The following is a 12,960-nucleotide window of genomic DNA, read 5'->3' on the forward strand; positions in this document are numbered from 1 at the left end:
ATGTGTTCCATTCTGTCCTTTTGCTTGTCAGTATCACCTGGCAGAAGACAGTGACGTTTCCATTAGTTCCCAAATTGCATAATTACTAATTTCTAGTTATTTGACTTGTCATTTGATTCCTCTGCTCTTTAATTTCCTTATCTGTGAAATTAGCAAATGTGACCAGATACCTCCAAGATCACTTCTAACTATAAAGTTCTAGGTTTTATTGTTCCTTGTCCTCTGTCACTTCTAAATCCAATTCCAAAAGGCTCTACATGAAGAAAAGCTCCAATATCCTTTCAGTCATCCATGCATCCATCATGTGCAAAGTTTGATAGGGAACTGTATAGGGTAGGATAATGAGAATTAAAAGCCATAGAGGATGTGAGCCTTTCTCTGGGGAATTTACATTTTAGTTTGAGAGACAAAATTATGGTATAGGAAATAGCCAGAGACCAGAAAAATCTATCAGTTTGTATCACCACAGCAATGTATTCATAAATATACCCTTAAATGTATAGTTAGATTGTAAGCCCTTTGAGGCCTTTAACACATGGTAATTTTTTAATACATGTTGATATATATGTATATCAACATATATATGATAATGTATGATATATTGATATATACATGTTGTGTATATCATGATGAGATATATACAGTGGAAATATACAATACAGAAGTGACTGAGGTAGAGGGGCCGACTGGGGGACGGTTGATGTAGGCTGGATGAGTAAGGAGGAGCCCAGTGTAGACTGGCTACCAAGAGGAGGAAGGGATTTTCTAACAAGTGGGTTGGGTGAGTGTAGCCTGAGCTGTAGTTCTGGAAGGGTGATACGCATTAACATGGATTTTCTCTGCATGTGCCTTTGCCACTTCGAGTCTGTAGTGAGAGTGAGTTCGGGTTCACAGCCAGGAGCTGGGACCAGCTGCGTGTACGCTTCTTCTATACTGATCCTGGAGTCTGATCCTTGAATGTCATTGGACTATACTGCATCCCTCATTTTCTCAAACTCTTGGCATGTCTTCCTTCCTGGGTGTTAGGCCTTTTGGTCATCCCATTCCTTAGAATCATGGTGCTACCAGCTGTCCAACTAGGAGACTCATCTCAACCCAAAGTGTCCTACAGCCAGAGTCCATCACCATCTTGGACCCCTTGGCTGCTAACTAGGGGTGTGAGTATTTGGATTGTTGATGGTTCACATCCAGGGCTGGACCTTAAATTTGGTAGTTATTTCCTAGGCCTTCTTATTCCCAGCTTCGCACATTTCTCTCTTAGCTTATCCCTGGTGGCTCAAACGGTGAAAGCATCTGCCTGCAGTGTGGGAGACTAGGGTTCAATCCCTGGGTCGGGAAGATCCCCTGGAGAAGGAAATGGCAACACACTCTAGTACTATTGCCTGGAGAATCCCATGGATGGAGGAGCCTGATGGGTTACAGTCCATGGGGTCGCAAAGAGTTGGCCATGACCGAGCGACTTCACTTTCTTTCTTTTTTTATATCAGGCATGTGTCCTGGGCACCAGGGGAGGCCCATGCATGCCTGCTGCACCTTGGCCTCAGGACGCCCATGATTGAGAAGACAGTTGTAACGAAGAACACATTTGCAGCCAAGAACCTTTTTAGCCTCTTCCTACTGGGTTTAGGTACGGTTATAAGGCATGCTTCATGTGGAATCACCCAGGGAAGAGAAGAGAACCGGGTTACCTGGCTGGAAAGAGTTAATGGGGGAAACATATAGAAGGAATGATGTGGACATTAACATTGGTCAGCATGTTGCAATTGTTCATCAAGATATGGAGGCATAAATAAGTGAAACAAGAGTCCTAAAGGATATCAAAGTCCTGAACCTTGTCACCTTTTCAGAGTTTTTAAATGGAGAGTAACATGTGTGTGAATGAGGTGTAAAGTACCCTAACTAGCTAAAATTCTTCATTATAAAAACAACGTTGACGCTAAGTCATAACAGATTGTAAGTCAGAGAGCCTCAACATAAGGGTTGTGTCCTTGCTGATCCCTTCTCAGATCTGAAATCTTTCAACAGCATGGGGTTAAGTGAACCAAGGGAGGCAGGACATGGCTCTGGCAGCCTTCACAGCTCAGCCTGTCATCCACATGCTCACTCTCAAATTCCAGATCCTTGGTTTTGCCCTTAATTGTTAGAAATGCACATGGACGTCAGTGGTAAAAATTAGCGCTTCATTCAAGTTAGAACTTTGCATTCTTCAAACAGGTCTGGGGTTGGAATTTTTCTTTGTGGTACTTAGGAAAAAATAGTTGATTGAGCATATTAGACATGTAAGTATAATTGCTTGATTTCAAACAATTTAGAAGTACCTCTTTATACCTTGACCATTGATGTGTTAATCACCAAACAATTGTTTCTGCTTACTCATGTGATGTTTCCCTGGACATGATTTCTAGCTTCCTTCCTCTTCTTCCTCCTTTCTGCTCCCTTGTCCAAATTAGATTTAAAATGTTGAAAATGAGAATGTATTTTGCTAATTTTCTTACCCTGACCCTTAGTTCAGTGCCCAATACCTAATGTCAGGAGTGATGGATAATTGTGAACCCATATAAGGTTATGTGGGCTTCTCTGGTGGCTGAGTGGTAAAGAACCTGCATGCCAATGCTGGAGACGTAGAAGACTCAGATTCGATCCTTGGGTTGGGAAGATCCCCTGGAGAAGGAAATGACAACCCACTCTAGTATTCTCGCCTGGAAAACCCCATGGACAGAGGAGTCTGGTGGGCTACAGTCCATGGGGTTACAAAGGGTGGGACATGACTGAGCGACTAAACAACAACAAGATAAGGTTTTGACCTTTGATAAGCAAGTGTTTCCTGGGCTTCCCTTGTGGCTCAGCTGGTAAAGAATCCGCCTGCGATGCGAGAGACCTGGGTTCAATCCCTGGGTTGGGAAGATCCCCTGGAGAAGGGACAGGTTACCCACTCCAGTATTCTGGCCTGGAGAAGTCCATGGGTCACAAAGAGTTGGACACGACTGAGTGACTTTCACTTTCACTTCTTTCCTGGAAGGGGCAGATTTTGAGCAGAGGGTCATGGGGTTGTCTGAGTGCTGGCCTGTGGCCGATTTCATCCCCACATGCTGGCCTCCTTGGGGCACAGAGCAGCCCTGTTTGGCCTCAGCAAAGGAATATCATCTTCAGAAATGATGGAATCAGAGCCCTCTGGGCTCAGCCTCCTTCTGGGTGGCTCTCCCTACTGGGCTCTTGGTACCCATGCTTCCTTGGAACTCTTTCCTTCAGGAGGGTTCTTTTCTTTTTTTTTTTTTAACCAAAGGACAGACATTCTTCATGGATTTCTTCTGGGCGGTTCCACTCCCTCACAGGGTCTGAACAGCACAGACCGGTGAGAACAGCACTTGTGAGGACATAGGTTCTAGAGTGAGATCCTGGAGGCCGTGTCTCCTCTATCATCTTCCACAGTTGTTTGTGAAGCGTTTGTTGACTGACTTGTACCTAATTGGAGTGAGTGCTAGACCTGCAATTGCTTTATTGTTTTGGTTTAGGTTTTAGGCATGGATTAGCTCATCCTGATCTTCAAGGTCCTTCTTCCCCCACTATTGTTCTTTCTTGTCGTCGTTCAGTCACTCAGTCATGTCCAACTCTTTGCAACCCCATGGACTGCAGCACACCAGGCCTCACTGTCCTTCACTATTTCCCAGAGTTTGCTCAGATTCATGTCCATATTGTTCTTTAGGGACCCTCCAATTCCTCTCAGCAGGTTCAGGAAATCCTAGAGGTATCTGTTTATGTCCACATGTTCTTGGCTCTTGGCTCCCCAGAGGGCTCTCGTGATTCATTCAGAAGGAGTCAAGATCTCTGCTCTCCACCAGTGACTCCTGCCCTGCAGCCTCTTCTGTTCCCACCACTTGGCTCCCCTACTGCTGCTCGCATCTGGTGAGTGGGGCCTCTGCCCTCCTAGTCTGTTCCAGACACGGGCTGGCCCAGCTTTCTATGGTCCTGGCTGCCCGGAGCCTGCCTCCTGGTTGTCATTTCACTGGAGAGGAAGGGACTCCGTTGCCCCCACCCCACCCCCGTTTCGTGGGTCACCAGCACGTGCGGCCTTGTGTGTGTGTGTGGCAGTGACTTTCTTACAGGGACTTGTGTCACTTGGCTCGTCTGTTTATTTTGTTAAATCTGTTGTTCCCAGGGCTCTGGCACAGATCCCAGGAGCTGGGGACTCCGGAATGACACATCCTGCTGTACTTGGAATCGCCCTCCCCCACCCTGGGCCGTGGTCCTTGGGCCAGGCTTGTGCACGGTGACCCTTCTCCTAGGATGGATATTTTTCCAGTGGTCTCCTGGGTCCCTGGTGCAAATAAACTTCTGAAAAGTCCAGAGAGGGTAATCCTGGGACTACACCACATGTTCTGAAGTCCAATTAGCACTTCTTCTGCTCTGCATGGCAGCTGTCTTACTGACCCTCCAGACATGCCCAGACACGTCTAACACCCCAAGCAGTCACGGACGGCTTAGGCTGTTACCATGGTACTCTCAGTGCTTCTGGGGTGCTGATGTTTAGTTAGCACCTCATTCGTGAGCCCCGTCCAGAGATGGTCTTAATTGTGACATTAAATGTAAACTTTGGTCCTAGGTCAGCTTCTCCTGAGAATTCTTTGCTTTTGAAACTTCAGCTTCTTAACCTTTTGGATCCTTAATAACTTGGTCTTGTTTCCTGTCCACTGTGACTTGATGCTATTAAAAAAAAAAAGAAGTTGGGGGCGGCTATGATCAGTGAGTCAGGGTGACAGTTGACAGTTCATTGAGTTCATCGTAATTGTCAAGGTCATGGGTGGGAAACCAGAGATGATCCTACAGGGTCTGGGTAGATGCCAAGAACTGACAGGGTGGTGCCAACAACCGTGGTCAAAAAAGGGACCAAAATGCAGTTTCCAGCTGCATTTTGGAAACTGGATGCTTTTTCAGTGAACCAGGAGTTTTTCTAGTCTGAGTGGCTTAACTTCAAGGAACACAGGTATTCAAGTGGAGGGAGGTGATTGGGAGGATGGACCGCAGCTGGGAAGATAAAGAACCCGGGCAGCCTGGGATCCTACTGGAAAGAAAGAGTCTTTCCGGGCCTCTGCTTCTCCGTCATCTGCTCTTTCTACCCAGCTTCCTACTTCCCTGCCTCCCTCGTAACTTTAATCTGCATTTTATTTTGTATATTATTCTGTTTGCTTTTCTTGGTACCAGCTTAACTTGATGGTACCCCTTTGTCTTCCTCTGCTTTCCTTCAGTGTTTCTGCCATCATTTCACTTGCGGGAAGACTGGCTGAGTTTTGGATCTTATGCTGGACCCTTGCCATGGGTGGCTGGTGCCCATCCCCGGCCCAGTTTCGGGTTGAGGGTCACATATGTCAGAATACAGCTGTTTAAACGTCAGGAAAAACTGGTGATGCACACTCTCTTAGAAGGAAGTTTGGGTAGGGCAGGATTTCTCTGGTTTCCAGGAAGGTGGTTCTTTTGATTCCCTCCGGACAGTGAGTAGGCTCACGTGGCCTACTAATAGCGTGGGCTGCCCTCATGTCAGGGCTCTTGCCTCTGCAGCATCTTTAAGGAGTCCCTGAGTATCTGACACGTGGCAGCATCACAAGTCCACTTGGATAGTCTCGAGCGTGTATCTTCTACGTGTATGCCTTTGATAAGATGTTAGTAAGAGGACTCTCAGTACACTGATGGTAATGTCCAGAACGGTGCCATCATACACCGGAACTCCTCAAGCCTTCACAGCGGCCTTGTGGAGCAGGTGCTGTGGCTTTCATTTTACATGGGAGGAAACTGGGAATTTGCGAGACTTGCACGATGAGTAAGTGGAAGAGCGTGGACTAAGCCTTCTGACTTCTAGCCTTGTACCTCTTTCTTTCCATACGTTACACATCTGTATGCAGAGCCTTGTACTTCCCTAGGTGTTACGAGGAGATAAAAAAGAAATAAGCGTACCTTCTAGTAAAGAGAAGCTGCAAACAACATCCATTAAGACAGTCATTTGAGTGCTGATTGCTCTTTGCGGTGATTGTGACCTTGGAGTACTCACATGAGAGGACACACAGAAATTACAGGCTGCTCGGAAAGTCTGGGATGTGCTGTGGATTGAAGATAAGCCTGGAGAGAATCAAGGTCACGTACTTGTCCAAACCTGGGGAACCCTGCCAACAGTCAAAGTTATCTGATGGAAAAAGTGAGCTGGAGGGCGTTCCTGAGTCCTGCTGCCTGAGGAGGTCCAGGACTGGTGGTGATGGAATTGACAAGGAATCTGAAGTCCATTGGAAAAGCCCTCAATGCTGGGAAAGATTGAGGGCAGGAGGAGAAGGGGTAGACAGAGGATGAGATGGTTGGATGGTATCATCAACTCAATGGACATGAGTTTGAGCAAACTCCAGGTGATAGTGAAGGACAGGGAAGCCTGGCGTGCTGCAGTCCACGGGGTCACAAAGAGTCGGACACAACTGAGAGACTCAATAACAAGAACTGAAGTCCAAACCAGGGAGATCACTATGTTCTTTGGGAAGAGGATAGTGGACCCAGTGTAGCTCTGAAGGGTCACACTGTAGTTACAGTTCATCTTCCAGATAGCCGTGATGCCCGAACTGGCCGAGGACATCACGAGAGGTTTTCTGAGCTGTTTTAAAGTAGCCTAGAATGAACATCAAATGATGAGAGGCACTCCCTCACCATAATGTACTAGAACATAGCCGAGAGCAAGACTTGAAGGGCTGTTTCTGGGAGCAAAGCTTCGCCAAGTTGGCTGTGGGAGGTGTGGGAGTGAAACAGAGCTCTCCCGGCAGTGGGCAGGGGTACCCAGGGGGCAGCCACTAATACAAGGAGTGGAGGAAACCCAGCGCCCAGGGCATTCTGGCAGAAGACAGGCAAAGCAATAGGAACTTAGGGGCAGGCTGTGTGCCGCTGGGTCGATGTACAGGAGGCTGGCAGCCAGTGTCTGGGTCACCTCTGGCTCATCCAGGGCTAAGAATGCAGCCATCCATCCTGGCAAGGGGCAGGTGGAGTCCTCAGCCTGGAGGAACTGGTGATGTAAGTGGCTGGCCTGTGAGCCCTGGTCCTGAGAGGACAAGGCAGGACTGGTGAATAGGTGAGGGCAGAGTGAGTGGTGAGGTGGCAGTTCTGACCTTGTCCTAGCCTGAGACAGGCCCTCCTGGCCACCGGCTCACCCACTGGCTGTGTCAGCCATTGTAACGTCTCTCTGCAAAGGCCCAGCCCTGCTTTTAAGGTTAAGAGAGGGGTGACTCAAATTGTTGGGGAGAGGAAGGCTTGGAGGGCGGAGAACGGAAAAGTGTCTGTTGAGGACCATCACAGATGCTGAGTGCCATGCAACAGTGATGTGGGAGCCAGAAGGGCAGGGATGAGAATCTGTGGTTCAGATGTGGGAGGTGACCGCCTCAAAACCATCCTGGGCAGAGCTGGATTTTCTTTTTTGTGATCTCTACTCTTGTTTTGTTTTTAGCATCATCATTTATTTTTTTTGTATAGGTGAAACATTGACATGGTTCACTGTTTTAAAAATACAAAAGGATTATATAAAATACAAAATGGAGAATGTCTCTTTCCCTTTCATTTTCCCAACCTCCCAATTCTTTCTGTAGAAGGAAAAACTACTATTTTCCTCCTCTGCATGTATGCTTGTTCCTCTCCGACTCATTGCAACCCCATGGAATGTAGCCGGCCAGTCTCCTCTGCCCATGGGATTGTCTTGGCAAGAATACTGGAGTGGGTTGCCATTTCCTTTTCCATGGGATCTTCCCAATCCAGGGATTGAAGCATGAGAGATGTGGTCTCATGTCTTCTGCACTGGCAGGCAGATTCTTTACCAGCTGAGTCACCGAGGAAGCCCATTTTCCCACTAGAGTTATTTTATGCATTTGCCAGCATGTACCGATACATCTGTATCTATGTCTATCATCTCTGTCCCTGGCCTTACATAAAAGTGATATATATTACCTGCTGTCCTGCACCTTGCTTATTTTCGCTTAATTCATCTCGTAAGGCTTTCCACATCAGTTTCTAAACAGTTTTGTCTTTTTCAAAGTGCTGTATTGTGTTCTGTTATGTGAATATACTGTACTTTATCTAACCAGGCTCCAGTTGATGGAAATTTGGGTTGTTCCTGTAAGCAAAGTGCCAATGAATAATCTTGTACGTACATCTTTTCACACCTGTGAGACCACATCTCTCAGATAAATTACTAAAAGAAGAATTTCTGGGTCAAATTGAGTCTTTGTAATTTTAAGAGATATTGATGAATTGCCCTCCAGAGAGGCGGTACGAATTTATAAAATTTACATTCCAACAGCAGCCTGTGAGAGTGTCTGTTTTCTCATACCTCACCACGGGGCATCATCAAACTTGTGGATCTCTGCCAGAATGAAAATGGCATCTCTCTCTTTTTAGTTATCTCTCTCTTTTCTTTTTAAAGAAAATTATTTATTTATTTATTTTTGGCTGTGCTGGGTCTTCATTGCTGTGCACGGGCTCCTCTCTAGTTGCAGTACACTTGCTTCTCATTTCGGTGACTTCTTTTGTTGCAGCTTGAGGGTGCTAGAACATGGGCTCAGTAGTTGTGGCACACGGGCTTAGTCGCTTTGCAGCACATGGAATTCTTCCTGGACTGGCAATCGAACCCATGTCCCCTGCATGCGTAGGCAGATTCTTAACCACTGGACCACCAGGGAAGTCCTGTAATTTATGTTGAGTGTTCTTGAGCATCTTTTCATATGTATAAGATATTGTATTTTCATCAACTGTCTGTTCATATCTTTTGCTCATTTTAAAATTGGATTGTTGGTCTTAATGTCTAGGTGCGTTTTATGTTTGAGGGAAATTAGTTCTTTGTAATGTGAGTTGCAAATATTTCCCTCAGTTTGTCTTTTGCTTGTTTACAGTGTGTTTTGCTATGTGGAAATTTTGTATTTTTTTTTTTTTTTGTAGTCAGATTTATCAGTATTTTCTTTTATGGATTCTGTGTCATAGTTATAAAGGCTTTTTCCCCTTAAGACTACCAAAGGTTTTCCCATAGTTTCTTCTAGTACTTTTATGATTTAACTTTTTTCCAGACAAATATTTGATCTATTTCGAATTTATCCTGGCCTAAGATGCAAAGTATACCTTCAATTTAATTTCTCCCCAGAAGGTTACCCAGTTTTCTGAAAATAATTAATTGAATAAGCTGTCTTTCCCCTATGACTTAAGATGCTACAATTACTAGGCTAAGGACTAAATTGTGTTCCATCGAAATTCAGCCCCAGCTCCAAATGTGATTGTGCTTGGAGATGGGCCTTTAGGTTGAATGAGGTTCTAAGGATCAGGCCCTAACTGGATAGAACTGGTGTCCTTATAAGAAGAGAAAGAGACCCCAGAGTGCCCTTTCCCCTTGCATCACAGAGGAAAGGCCATGTGAAGACATAGTGAGGAGGCAGCCTCCTGTAAGCCATGGATGAGTGGTCTCATCAGAAACCAACCCTGGCACCTTGATCTTGGACTTCTAGTCTCCATATTATGAGAAAATTAGAGACTATCATTTAATCCACCCAGTCTCTGGTATTGTGACAGCTTGAGCAGACTAATACATACTATGTAGTAAATTCCCATGTCTTTTGGGTTGACCTCAGGTTTTCTGAATTCTGGTCCAGTTCTTTTATTGCATCACATTGCCCACTGCCTAGGAGCAGGGAGAGTCAGGGCTCCCAAAGCTGGGGGTGGGGGAACAGAGGGACATGCTGGGGAAGGGAAGATCCAGTGGTGAGTGGGAAGAGAATGCAGAGAGGGACTGGGATCCGCAGAGACAGTAGAGGCTGGAGAAGGACGACCAGGCATGGAGGGGAGATAGACGACACGATTGTGTAAGGGAGACGCGGGAGCGGCTAGCCCAGTAGAAGGGAGCACCAGGGCAGATATCGTCTGAGCCAGCTGGGAGCTGCTGCAACTTATATGGGAGGGAAGAGAGAATGGGGACTCTCCGAGTGGTACTCTTTGTCTTAGGTGTTTATTTCAGTGTCTATCTCAGTAGTTTAGACTGCAGTTGCTTTGCTGGCTTCATACTTGCCCTCAAACCCCAGCCTCCTTAGTTTCTCTTAATTCCAAAGACATTCCACAATGGACACTTGGAGTACTAACTCTGGGAGGGTGGCAGCTCACTAGTTGATGTTTATATTTATTTCAAAGAATCTCAGTGTGTTCCATCTTTTGTAAGCAGGAAAAATATCAGCAAATGGAGATTTCTCTAATACTGACTGCCCCGTCCTCCTTTAACCACCCGACTCTGTACACCCTGCCTCTCCACTGGTGGGGTTTGCCTGGGTCCTCTGCCTCCAGCCCTGACTGTGGAGAGTTCCATCTCTTGGCTGCCTCCTGGATCCTGGATCCTCTCCAGAAAGTCATCTTGCCAGGTGGAGGCTGCACCAGTTCTGTTTTATTGTGGTGAATGCAGGACTCCCTGAGTCCTTGCAAAACTAGATTAAAGACAGCTGTCTGTCCATCTTATCTTGTTCTGCTTCTGTGTGCTGGCTGCTGATTTCCATGAAGCCCTGGATGCAGAGCCTCAAGGGACGTGGGAGTGATGGTCACTGCCCTTAAGGAGGGGTTGGCAGCCTTACAAGGAGCAGGTTACTCCATTAGGACAATCTGCACCTCTCCACTCATTCAGTCTGGATGTCTGGGGTCCCAGCAGGCGCACACTCACCACCTTTGTGCCCCTGGGATCTGGATGTTGGGCAGCTGTTTGACTTGGCTGCAGCAGGAATGCTGGTCCAGTGAGCAGGAAGGACGCTGCTAGGCCGCCCCTGCAGGGAGCAGGTCAAAGTCAAGGGTCCAGGAAGCTGGGGTAGACCAGAAGTCTCCACAGATGTCCTCCCTGTACACACTTCCAGCTGTATTTGGGCCCTGCTCTGAGGTCTGGACAAGCATGGCAGCCCCCTGCCCAGGTCCTCCCCTCAGTGCTCTGCTACTTGCCCAAACTCACTCCTCCCTGCGGGATTCGCCAGACTCTGGCTGAGGCACAGTCTGTTTCTTGTTGAGTTCACTGTGGACTCCCTAGATGTGGGCTGGGCCTAGGTTACCCCTTCCCTCGTATGCTGCATCCCCCAAACTGAACAACATGATTCCTTCTTCCTCCATCAGCCTTCCCTGACATCCTCATCTATGACCGCCCCACCCCCAGCACAGTGCGGCGGTCACCACGCCCTCTGTTTCCTGGTGCTTTCCGTGTCTCTGTGTCATTGGATCCTCTGAGCACCTCCCGTGCACTTGGTAGAGGTGAAGGTGAGGCTCATAGGTCGCTACCAGGAGGAGATCAGTGGGAGACGAGCCAGAGCTCCCGGAGGTTCTCCCTCTATAAAAACTCGGATAATGTGGCTTTGATTTTGTTAAGGTGACCAAGTGGATTTCTCCTCCAGAAGTGATGGTGTTCTTTCTCATTGGACCCCCAGGGACTATGTTTGGTAGGAGGATAGAAATCTAGAATAATGAAAAGTGAAAAACTAGTGTAGGTATAAATATACAGTTCTGTTTTCACTTCATGTAATATTTTGAGGTCTATCTCTGTACTAATATGTACAATACATTCATATAAAGTATTGTATAATGTGTGAATATAATCACCAATATTTTCTTTCTCCTAATTGATGGACCTTTAGGTCTTCACTATTATTATTATTATTATTTTTTTACAAGCAGTGCTATGTAGAACATTCTTGTACTTCTCTCCCCCTTGTATACATATGTAGGATTTTGTCTAAGGGTGTGACTTGGGGTCATAGGGTGTATTCGTTTCCAATTTACTTGATATTTGTCAAGTGTTTGTAATAATTTACACTCTCAAGAATAGTGTCTGGAGCTTTCTTCTCCCCATCTTTACTAAACCTTGATGTTATCTGACTCTTAGGTTTTGCTATTTTGACTGGGAGGTGGAATGTGGAGCCAATTTCCAGAATGTTAAAAATGAGAAATTCCATCTTAGCATGGACCAGTGAGTGATCCATCAGGTGAGGGCTGGGGGCCACCCTTACACGTCACAGGTTCCCCTAAATTGTTGCTTTCCTGGGTGTCGGTGGTCAGCATCCCCAGTGCTGTGTAGTTGCCGTGATGCCTGTGCTATTGAGTCTTTGAGGGTCTTACAGGTGGGCACGGAGTCACATTCTATTGATAGAAGTTCGATGGTATTACCAGTATTAGAGGGGGTTGGATCTAGGGGGGTGGTCTCAGCCCTTGAGGCAGGAGCAGGGTGGTGGGATGTAGTCAGGGTTGGAGCCTGGGGAGAAATGCCCTGAGCTGGGGTTGAGGGAACACTAGAGTCATAGCTGAGGAAGCCTGAGGCAGGCAAGGATGGGATGCTAGAAACCTGTCTTGTGGTACATTCATTTCTTTTGCTGAAACCTGTCAGATATGTGCTTGCTGCACGTCTTAAAGGACTTATCTGACGTCTGGCATACACAGTAAATCTGCATCCTATATGGTGATGACATAGTAATAAGTGTGTGGCGCGTATAAGACACAGGTGCTGAGTACTTTACTGAAACTAATTCACTGATTTCTCACTGCACCCCTGAGGGAGTGGATATTTGTATCACGTCCCTTAAAAGTGAAGGCATGGAAGCACAGAGGACTTTATCCATTGGCCAAGATCATTGACCCAGAGAGTCTCAAAGCTGGGGTTTGACGCCAGGCAAGCTGGTTCTGCGGAGAAGGCAATGGCACCCCACTCCAGTACTCTTGCCTGGAAAATCCCATGGACGGAGGAGCCTGGAAGGCTGCAGTCCATGGGGTCGCTGAGGGTTGGATACGACTGAGCGTCTTCACTTTCACTTTTCACTTTCTTGCATTGGAGAAGGAAATGGCAGCCCACTCCGGTGTTCTTGCCTGGAGAATCCCAGGGACGGGGAAGCCTGGTGGGCTGCTGTCTATGGGGTCGCACAGAGTCGGACACGACTGAAGCGACTTAGCAGCAAG

General features: G+C 46.8%; 1 protein-coding gene across 6 annotated transcripts in view; it reads left to right on the forward strand.

Moving 5' to 3' along the window:
• Positions 1 to 12,960, forward strand: part of TMEM178B (transmembrane protein 178B) — a 412,255-nt gene that overhangs the window by 104,614 nt on the left and 294,681 nt on the right. For 2 of the 6 annotated variants that reach the window (XM_055591121.1, XM_055591122.1), the window contains exon 2: positions 11,897 to 11,996. The exons of the other annotated variants lie outside the window; for them this stretch is intronic. The gene's annotated coding sequence lies outside the window, so the exon portion shown is untranslated. The remainder of the gene's footprint in view (positions 1 to 11,896; positions 11,997 to 12,960) is intronic. 6 annotated transcript variants of the gene reach the window in all.

Source organism: Bubalus kerabau, chromosome 8 (assembly GCF_029407905.1).
Source record: "Bubalus kerabau isolate K-KA32 ecotype Philippines breed swamp buffalo chromosome 8, PCC_UOA_SB_1v2, whole genome shotgun sequence".
NCBI classification, from domain to species: Eukaryota; Metazoa; Chordata; class Mammalia; order Artiodactyla; family Bovidae; genus Bubalus; species Bubalus kerabau.